Raw genomic sequence first — 10630 nt, 5'->3', positions numbered from 1 at the left:
GAAGTGTATAACGTCGAACGAAAGAAAAACATACAAGACACGGTGAAAACACAAAACTCACATGTCCTTATTAACAGTCTGAGGTCAGAGCCAGCAAACACATCCAACAGAGGTGATCCAAAATACGTAGTCCAGAGGGAAGTCCGATATCATACACTGTGGCAGTCTGAGACAAGAGGGCAAAGCAGAAACGAATATACCAAGGTAACAGTCCGGGTCAGAAACACAAGATACAAAACCGAAGGAAAGCTGGAGAGTCAGAGCTGCGGTCTAGAACAATCTGGCAGCGCCGTTGTGGGAGGACGCTGCCTAAATAGAGGTATAAACAATAAGGAGCAGGCGAAACTAATGCGAGTGATGAAGAACGTAAAAAGACCGAAACTAAGGTGAAAACAAAAACAGGAAGCAACGTCAAAATAAAAGCTGGACCGAATCATGACACATAGCCTGTTAATAGAGAGAGGTTAATCAGATCTAGTATGGATGTGTTGATTAGGGGCAAGCCGTCTTTGAGCAGCCTGGTCGGGATGGGGTCCAGGAGACATGTTGATGATTTAGATGAAGCAATTGTTGAGGTCAACTCAGAGAGATCTATAGGGGAGAAGTAGTCCAAGTATAAATGAGGTCTTACAGATGTTTCTAAAGCCATTGTAGTAGATGGCACATCTGCGAGAGCTGTGGGAGTGGTCTGACCAATTTTTTCTCTAATAGTTGTGATTTTATTTGTAAAGAAGCTCATGAAGTCATTGCTGCTGAGATCTATGGGAATGTTAAGCTCAACAGCACTGTAGCTTTTTGTCAGCCTGGCTACAATGTTTTTTGTTCTGCTGAACTCTGCCTCAGTGCATTGAGTTATTTCCTTTCTTTCACCTACAGGGCACTAGCCAGCACTAAAGCAGATAGAAAGTCTTAAACTAGATGTGACAAAGTGCTATACCACTGCGGGCATGGACAAAGATGAATATACACACAGGTTAAAGAATATTTTTTTTGTACCTTGAGACCATAATGGAGACTTAAGGTATACAGTATGCCCCTAATTCTTTGTTATTATAGGCAGCTATCTTATCTTGTATCCTAAAAGCTAAAATGTTATATATTGTCATATGTGTTCACTTTAATGGCTGCTCTTACTGAAAGGAGTATTTGTTTTCCCACAAATACTCCTTTACAAATACGTATTTGTTTTTTGTTTTATGCTAAGACAATCTAAGCTATACTGTAGGTCTAGCCATACATTTAAAATAGAGATGTGAAAGTGCTTTAGATTTTTTCATCTAACTTTCAGGCATGTCAGCCAATAAGTGTATATCACAATGTATTGAACTTTTTATCTAAGACAATACAAGTAGTTACATAAGCTTTTGAAAACAATCCGCTTTGCAATCAAGATTTCAGGTTTCGGCTCTTTGTGATGTGATGCTGAACTTTGTGCGGTGTAATAATAAATGCACACATAAAACGATAAACATGCACCATATTTTCAACAAGAATACACCCACATTTTCATATAGCATTTAGTACATTTTCTTTTTCTCTACAACTACCATATGAGAAACAAGATTTGACAGAAAAAAATTATGGAAGAAAGCAGAAAAAGAAAACAGGGAGCACAGGATGAGTCGCTGTATCCATTTTGTCCTGGCTCTTTTCAGCTGGCTCAAAAGGTCTTCCACCTAAACACGCTTATCATCAACAACAGACCAAAAAGACTATGACACATGCTTTTGTCTCAATCCACCACTCCTACCACTCTTTCTCTTTCTATTCGCCCCGGCTCTTGAATTCACTTCTGTTATCACGATTGTTTCCAAACCAAATAAACGGGTATCCACCAATTAGTCCTATCAGCCTGCACCCTCTGAGAATCTGTTTTGTTGCTAGAAAATATATCTGCTTTAACAGTGTGATAAGACAGGACTGCCATTCTGGAGCTGTGCTCGCTGCAAATGCCCCAGTTCATATCACCGTGATAGCACATTCTGGGAAAGCTTCCAGGGATATGGCCCACTTCATTCCTGAAGCTAAACGTGAGCTTTGCAGCCATGATGGGAGGATTTCAGGCTGTCAGAGCTGAAAAATCTGCCACATTCATGGAGTCATTTGTTAGTTTGTCTACTACAGTCTGGTTGAGCTACATCACTGCATGGCTTGCCCCAAGCCCAACTTAATGCAGCCTTCTTCAGGGTGAGGTATGCAGGAGATTATCCCTAACATTACTGTTTCCTCCCTTCTGTCTCTCGCACAGCTTTCAGAGTAATAAAGACTACTTAATATAAATAATCCACTAAATATGTTGTGTAGGTCCAGGAAGCTGAGAATACACAATTGAGAAACAACTTTTCCTGCATGTACAGAGGTAAACAGTACTGCTGAGAGTCAAGTGAGGATAGTATCCTTGTATGAAAACTTGATCAATGAGACTTGTATAGTGTGCTAATGCTGATTTTCATTCAGGTGTTTAACAAAGCTGTCAGGACCACTCAGAGGCCGCTGCCTCTCTTCCGCCTTTCTCTCCTCTGTTCTCTCAACCTGCCTTTCTTCCGCCTTTCTCTCCTCTGTTCTCTCGACCTGCGAGATTCGCACCTCAGCTGTGTGGCATTCATAATTAGCGATTCGTTTGTCGGTGCACACAGCTGGGGTGCATCCCGCTGATTGACTTCCTCACTATTTATACCTCTGGCAGACGCTCCGCTGTCACCGAAGCATTACCCAAAGTACGTGACTTAACGTGCATTATGCTACTTACATTAACGACTGTAACGTGCATATCCCGCAACAGCCCTTCTTTCGTGGTATATATATATACGTATTTTAGATTTCCACGCTGACAGTGACTGTGCTGTGGATTTTTCTTATCACGTTGGTCTTTTGTGTTTTCACTGTTTCGTTATTTGATTTCCACGCTGACAGTTCCTGTGCGTGGTTTTCTTTTGTTTTCTTTCCACCTGTCCGTTCACATCCTGCTGCTCTCCTGGTTTCAGCCGTTTCTGCCCTACTCTCGTTTAGTATTATTTATTGCCTATGTTATGTTGTTACTTTGTGTTTTTATTCCATTAAACCTCCTTTTTTGTACTAGCACCTGGGTCAGCCATCTTGAGTCCAACCTCAGGTCTCCCTCACCCTCCTGGTGAGGGGGACAAACCATAACAAAAGCCTTGGTGTACCACTCAATGAACAAGCCAGGACTTCCAGTTTTACCCCTAAATGAAGATGTATCACATATGGAAAACAAAGTTTCAGCCTCCTTTTGACATGCTTAAAAGGAATGCCACTGTGCTGCCTTCCCACAGGCTGGTGAAGAAAATAATCTTCCACGCAGACTGCATGGCATTCCACAGGGCTCTGTGTTAGGTCCAAATCTATTCACTTTATGCTCCCTTTAGGCAACATTATCAGGAAACGCATCATAATTTCCAATGCTATGCAGATAGAAAGTCACTTTCAGCTTTTCCCATTTAGGGGTCGCCACAGCGAATCGTCACACTGATGACTCACATGTTGACATTTGGCACGTTTTATGCCAGATGCCCTTCCTGACGCAACCCTGATTCAAACCCGGGCTGCAGCGGGGAGAGCGCTGCACCTTAACCACTAGCCTACCAGGGACGGCTCTTCCAATGCTAATCAGATGATACTCAGTTATATTTACCTATGAGCCTGGTGAATCAGATCAGTTGGTCAAACTTCAAGCATGTCTTAAAGACATAAAGGCCTGGATGACTTGTAATTTCTTACTTCTAAACTCTGACAAAACTGAAGTTATTGTACTTGGGCCTGAAAATCTTAGAGCCATGCTATCATATAGTTACTCTAGATGACATAGCTCTGGCCTTCAGTACTGCTGTGAGGAACCTTGGAGTCATTTTTGACCAGGATATGTCCTTTAAATCACACATAAATCAAGTCTCTAAAACTGCCTTCTTTCACCTGCGCAATATCACAAAAATCAGGAACATCCTGTCTCAAAGTGATGCTGAAAAACTGGTCCATGCATTTGTTACTTCCAGGCTGGACTACTGTAACTCTTTACTATTAGGATGCCCCAATAATTTCCTAAAAGCCCTTAATGACAAGGCTCCATTGCATCTTAAAGACCACAGTGTCTTATCATCCCAACACAGCATATCACTTTCAGAGTGCAGGTCTTCTTGTGGTTCCTAGAGTCCACAGAAGTAGAATGAGAGTCAGAGCTTTTAGCTATTCTCCTGTGGAACCAGCTCTGTCTTAGTTCGGGAGGCAGATACCTTCTCTAACTTTAAAATTAGACTTAAGACTTACCTTTTTGATAAAGTTTATACTTGGGGCTGGCTCGAGTGACCCTTAGTTATGCTGCTATAGGCCTAGGTTGCTGGGGGGCCCCATGATGTTATGAATTACACATCATTAATTTTGTGTCTCCCCTCTTCCGTAGTGTGTCTTCTCTCGCTGTCCCTGTACCTTTCTGCAGGTAGCCCTGGCTCCAGAGCTCTATATTTCTGATGAGCAGTACTGGCCACATCAACCTGCCCAGTGTTTGATTGTTGCTTTTATTTTCTCTTCTCTCTCCTCTATCCACTCACCCCAACCGGCCGAGGCAGAAGGCCTCCCACCAAGAGCCAGGATCTGTCAGAGTTTTTCCTCCCCGCTGTCGCCAAGTGCTTGCTCAAGGGGGATTTGTTGGGTTTTTCCTCTATAATAATAATAATAATTGTAAGGTCTAAACCTTACATTCTAAAGTGTCCTGAAATGACTTTTGTTGTGATTTGGTGCTATGGAAATAAAATTGAATTGAATTGAAAATAAAAAGCTAGATTTTTAACTGCATGTTTTCAAAATATTATATACCTAAAGCTCATAATTCATTGTCTAACAGTCAGAATTCAGTCAACTTTTCAGCTGACTTAGTGTACTTGCATTATTTTTTGATTAATTTGGTATTGTCAATCCATTTCTAACAACAAATTTCAAAGCTTCTCTTTTTGACTGATCCATGTACACTGAATGTAACCATGCAATTTTTTTTCCCCAAACAGCTTCAACTCTGCCAAGCTAAGCGATGACTCAACAAGTCAGTGGCTGACTTGCAGCTACAATGCAAGTCAGCATGTGGTAGTTTGAGTAGTTTATGACTTCTAGCTGTTATATCTGCATTGGGACAGTTGGTATATTTATCACAGTTTGCATGCACACAACAGGAAGTTATAATAAATGTGCAGACATAAAGTAAAGCACTGGAAATTCATTGGGAAAACCATGTAAGAACTACATAAAACAGGGTTGTGCCAACAGCAGCAGTAACCAGTGGTGATAGCCTGGTGGCTGGGGAGGCTTCTCAAGGGATGGAGTAAATTGTTTGCTGTATTTGGGCATCCGGCATAAAACATGTGCCAAATGTCAACACGAGAGTCATCAGTGTGACAATTTGCTGTGGCGACCCCTAAACGGGAAAAGCCAAAAGTGACTTTCTATTTGGTTAAGTTCCAAGGTGTGAGCCCATCCATAGGCAAGTAAACAATCTTCAAGCATTTTGAGGTCATTATAATACTATTAGTACCATAACAGTCTGGTGTGAAGTGACAGAGCAGATGACCATTAGCAGTTGTCAGCTGTAATGCAGTGGAAACATAAACAATATCACAACAGTGCTATGTTGTGCCAGCAGTGCTATTTTTGAGGTGCACCTCACACACTCTATATATTACAGGTATCTGCTTGTGTAGTCACTGCCAATGTTGGGTTTATTTTCTATTTTACCTTATCAGCTGGTTATTCCAGCAGAAATTCCCCAACAAATCTGTATGGATATAATCACAGGAAACACGTAAATATACATACTTTCAGAAAAAAAATCATATAGTAAGCGCCATTCATCAGCACTGATGTATGGCTGTTTTAATGCACAGTAGCATGAAATCCAACTTTCTTCATGTCGCTGTGTGTTTTCCAGTACACTACATTTAATCATGAGTTTATCAGAAGCCCCAAATTCTAAATTATGTGTGAGAATTGCCTGCAACCCGGCACTTTGCTCAACAGCATCTAAATCACATAATTTCAATATCACACCAATAGAAAGTGTAGAGTTTGACAGCTTCGGACAGTTCTTTATTGGTAACTGGGCCACTGCGGGAAGAGAAAAAGTGTATTTCTCTAAGCCATCTGTGGGTGAGTCATGACCAGAGTACATTACAGATTGATATGTCATTATCAAACACTGGCCTTCTGGCTGTGAAAATGAAGAGAGGGATGGACGGATGGGTGCCAGGGACAGAGAGTAGAAACTGGGATGAAGGATGGAGGTGGTGAGGGCTGAGGAAAAGATGAAAAACATGTAGGGTAAACAGGGAATGATGGTCAATCATGAAGGTGTAACAGTTTTAGTAGTGCTACCCAAATACACAAAATTAGGGCTGGTATTATTTGAATTTTTTTTTAACACTTGAGCCAATACAGTACCTGTGTTCACGAGTGAGGGAAAAATGGAGCGGCAGGTTGACAGACCGATCAGTGCAGCGTCCGGTCTCTGTACCGGTCAGTTGTGGTGAAGGAGTTGAGTCATGTTAGACCCAGTTCTTTTGTTGAAAGCATGAGAAGTGAAGACAGAAGAGGACTGTATAAAAATCAACAGAAATTTATTCAAAGTCTAGTCACATGTAAAGCCATACAGCACTGGGCTCAGAGAATCAGAGCTTCCGCAGGAACTCCATCATCAAAGAGCACTGGACTATTGTCTGTAGTTCCATTTATCTTTGTGGGCAGGAACCGCCCCAGACAGAGGATGGACTTACACGTCTCTCAATGCTATTGGCCATAGGTGTGAAAAGGGCCAGCCTCTGGTCACATCAGCTACTAAATATGCAAATCAAATGGTGTGTGAATGTTGTAGTGTCAGGCAGTAGCTAACAGAAACACGAACAACTGGTCATTTTCAAAGAGCAGACATCCTGTCCATAAAAACCCTAATAAACGAATAGTAAATACTGGACATTTAGTCAACTTCAAAGTGCAGACATCCTGCATACACAAACCCTAATAAACAAACAGTAAATAGTGGACATTGGGTTAACTTCAAAGCGTAGACTTCCTGCAGACACATTCTTTAACAGACAAACAGGAGATACTAAGCAGTTTTAACAGTCTTCAATGCAGTAGTGATACATATAAGTAAGGAATAAAAAATAGGAAAAGAAACTTAAGTTCATATGACTCATATTACAATTCCCCTTTTGACATGATTTTATCATGTCAATCAAAAACAGTGGAGAATTATAAGCTGTATTGGAGGACTGACTTGAACTTCCAACATCCCAGGGACAGGCCCCCAGCTTGACCTAGATATCGGAGACAAATCAGTCAACCAACCAGAGGGAGCATAAGGACCCATTTTGGAATCTTAGTGCAATGTAAACATGTCTTCACTGCTAGCATACTACACTGTATTGCCAAAAGCATCTGTCCACCTGCCTTCTCATGCAAATGAACATGAGTCACAACCGATTCTCAGCCCATAGGGCCCAAATTGATGTTGACCCACCCTCTGCAGCTGTAACAGCTTCAACTCCCCTGGGAAGGCTATCCACGGAGGCCAGGAGTGTGTCAATGGGACTTTTGACCATTCCTCCAGAAGCACATCTGTGAGGTCAGGGCTTTATGCAGCCCAGTCAAATTCTTCCACATCAAACTCACTCCCTTGGGAGCATAAGACTGTCCAAAATGTCCTGGTATGCTGAAGCATCAAAAGTTCCTTTCACTGGATCAAAGGGGCCAAGCCCAATTCCTGAGAGGTAACTTCACCTCATAATCCGACGCTCTGCATCGCACTTGGTGGTGTCAGGCTTGGATGCAGCTGCTCAACCATGGAGCCCCATTCCATGAAGCTCTCCACACCCTGTGGTGAAATCACACTGACTTCAATCATTTGGATGGGTGAGAGAATACCCCTGGCAACATAGTGCACATGTCAGTGACTACATGTAAGCTGATCTTCATTGCAACTACATCAGCAAGCATTCTTCATTACACAAACAACTGGAAAAGGTAAACAAAGTAATTAACAGAAGAATGGAAAAAATACACAAACAACTGAAAAATAGAAAAGCTAAACTAAGCAGTCATCAGAAAAATGGAAAAATAAACAAAACGATTAATAGTAAGGTCATCCTAATTAACTAGAGTATAAACCATTCATATAAGGAGAACCTGTCCATATACTGGAAATAAAGCCTTTCTTCCAAAAATCCTGTGCCTGCATTTTCATAACATGTCCTGCAATAAACTCAAATCACACCTATCTAACTGTACCATACTAAGAATATCACGCCTGCTACGTGTGTGTGACACTATATGGATTACAGCGGGGCAAATAAGTATTTGATACACTGCCGATTTTTCAAGTTTTCCCACTTACAGAGAATGGACAGTTCTGTAATTTTCATCGTAGGTACACCTCAATTGTGACAGACAGAATCAACAAAAAATAAATCACATTGTTAGATTTTTAAATAATTTATTTCCATTTTATTGCATGAAATAAGTAATTGATCACCTACCAACCAGCAAGAATTCTGGCTCTCACAGACCTGTTAGTTTGTCTTTAAGAAGCCCTCCTATCCTCCACTCATTGCCTGTAATAATTGCACCTGTTTGAACTCATTACTTGTATAAAGGACACCTGTCCACACACTATGTCTATCAGACTCCAACTTCTCCACTATGGGCAAGACCAAAGAGCTGTCTAAGGACACTAAGGACAGAATTTTAGACCTGCACAAGGCTGGGATGGGCTACAGGACAATAGGCAAACAGCTTGGTGAGAAGGCAACAACTGTTGGCACAATTATTAGAAAATGGAAGAAATTCAAGATGACGGTCAATCTCCCTCGGACTGGGGCTCCATGCAAGATCTCGCCTCATGGAGTATCAGTGATCCTGAGAAAGGTGAGGGATCAGCCTTGAACTACACGGGAGTACCTGGTCAATGACCTGAAGAGAGCTGGGACCACAGTCTCAACGGTGACCATTAGTAACACACTACACCGTCATGGCTTAAAATCCTGCAGTGCACAAGTCCCTCTGCTCAAGCCAACACGTCCAGACCCGTCTGAAGTTTACCAAAGACTATCTGGATGATCCAGAGGAGGCATGGGAGAAGGTCATGTAGCCAGATGAGACCAAAATAGAACCCACAAAAATGGTAAATATTCATTCATTCATTTTCTACCGCTTAGTCCCTGAACGGGGTCATGGGGGGGCCAGAGCCAATCCCGGCTGGCAATCAGGCGAAGGCGGGGTACACCCTGGACAGGTCGCCAATCCATCGCAGGTCTAACACATAGACACACAACCACACACGTGCACACGCACTCCTATGGGCAATTTAGAGACACCAATCAACCTAAGCTGCATGTCTTTGCTATTCCAATGCCCCCCAAAACAGGATTTACTTGAAAGCTGTATCTGAGTACAGGGGCCTGAAAGGGAAAGCGTCCGGTGGCGATATTAGAGAGGGTGTTGTGGGCATATTCCACCCAACAATAGGCTCCAGTCCTCTGGAGAGGAATTGGTAACACAACGGAGAGCGTTTTCCAGCTCTTGGTTCAACTGTTCGACCTGGCCATTGGTCTGAGGGTGGTAACCAGAGGATAGACTGGGATGTGCCCCAATGGCAGTGCAGAAAGCAGACCAGAAATGCGAGGTGAATTGGGGACCACGGTCCGAAACCATGTTGAGGGGGATGCCATGGATGCGAAAAACATGTTGAACCAAGAGCTGGGTGGTCTGAAAAGTGGTGGGGAGTTGAGGCAGTGCGAGGAAGTGAGCGGCTTTAGAAAAACAGTCAATGATGTTGAATATGACTGTGTTGCCTTGGGATGGAGGTAGCCCTGTTATGAAATCAAGGGCTATGTGAGACCAGGGCCTGCTAGGTGTAGTCAGCGGCTGAAGGAGACCCGCAGGTGATTGATGGAGGGGTTTGGACTGCGCACAGGGACCACAGGCGGCTACGTACTCTTGGGCGCCTTTTTCTAGGGTGGGCCGCCAGAAATAGCATTTCAGGAGTGTTATGGTCCTTTGTACCCCTGGATGGCATGCAGGCCGAGATGCATGGGCCCAGTCGAGGGTCTCGCCCCAACAGCTTGGGGGAAAAATAATCTATCTGGTGGCCCAGCCCCTGGGTCAGGTTCATGTTGTTGAGCCTCCCGGATGGTGTTTTCTATCTCCCAGGTAACTGAAGCAACCATACACGAAGCTGGTAGAACATTTTCTGCAGGGGCGTCCGAGGCAGAAGGGTGGAACTGCTGAGGGAGGGCATCTGGTTTTTGGTTGCGGGACCAAATAGGAGAGAGTAAACCGAAACCAATCAAAGAACAAGGCCCACCTTGCTTGTCTTGGGTTCAGTCTTTTGGCTGACTGGAGGTAGGTCAAGTTCTTATGATTGGTCCAGACTAAAAAAGGCTGGTTGGCACCTTCAAGAAGGTGCCGCCATTCCTCCAACGCCAACTTTACGGCAAGGAGTTCTCGGTTTCCCACATTATAGTTACGTTCCGCCAGGGTCAACCGCCGGGAAAAGGAGGCACATGGGTGCAAGGCGTGATCTCCCTCTGATCGCTGAGAGAGAACTGCTCCTACCCCAGTGTCGAATGCGTCCACC

This window comes from Monopterus albus, unplaced genomic scaffold (assembly GCF_001952655.1).
Source record: "Monopterus albus unplaced genomic scaffold, M_albus_1.0 scaffold145.1, whole genome shotgun sequence".
Lineage (NCBI taxonomy): Eukaryota > Metazoa > Chordata > Actinopteri > Synbranchiformes > Synbranchidae > Monopterus > Monopterus albus.
Note: the sequence above shows the minus strand (reverse complement) of the source record.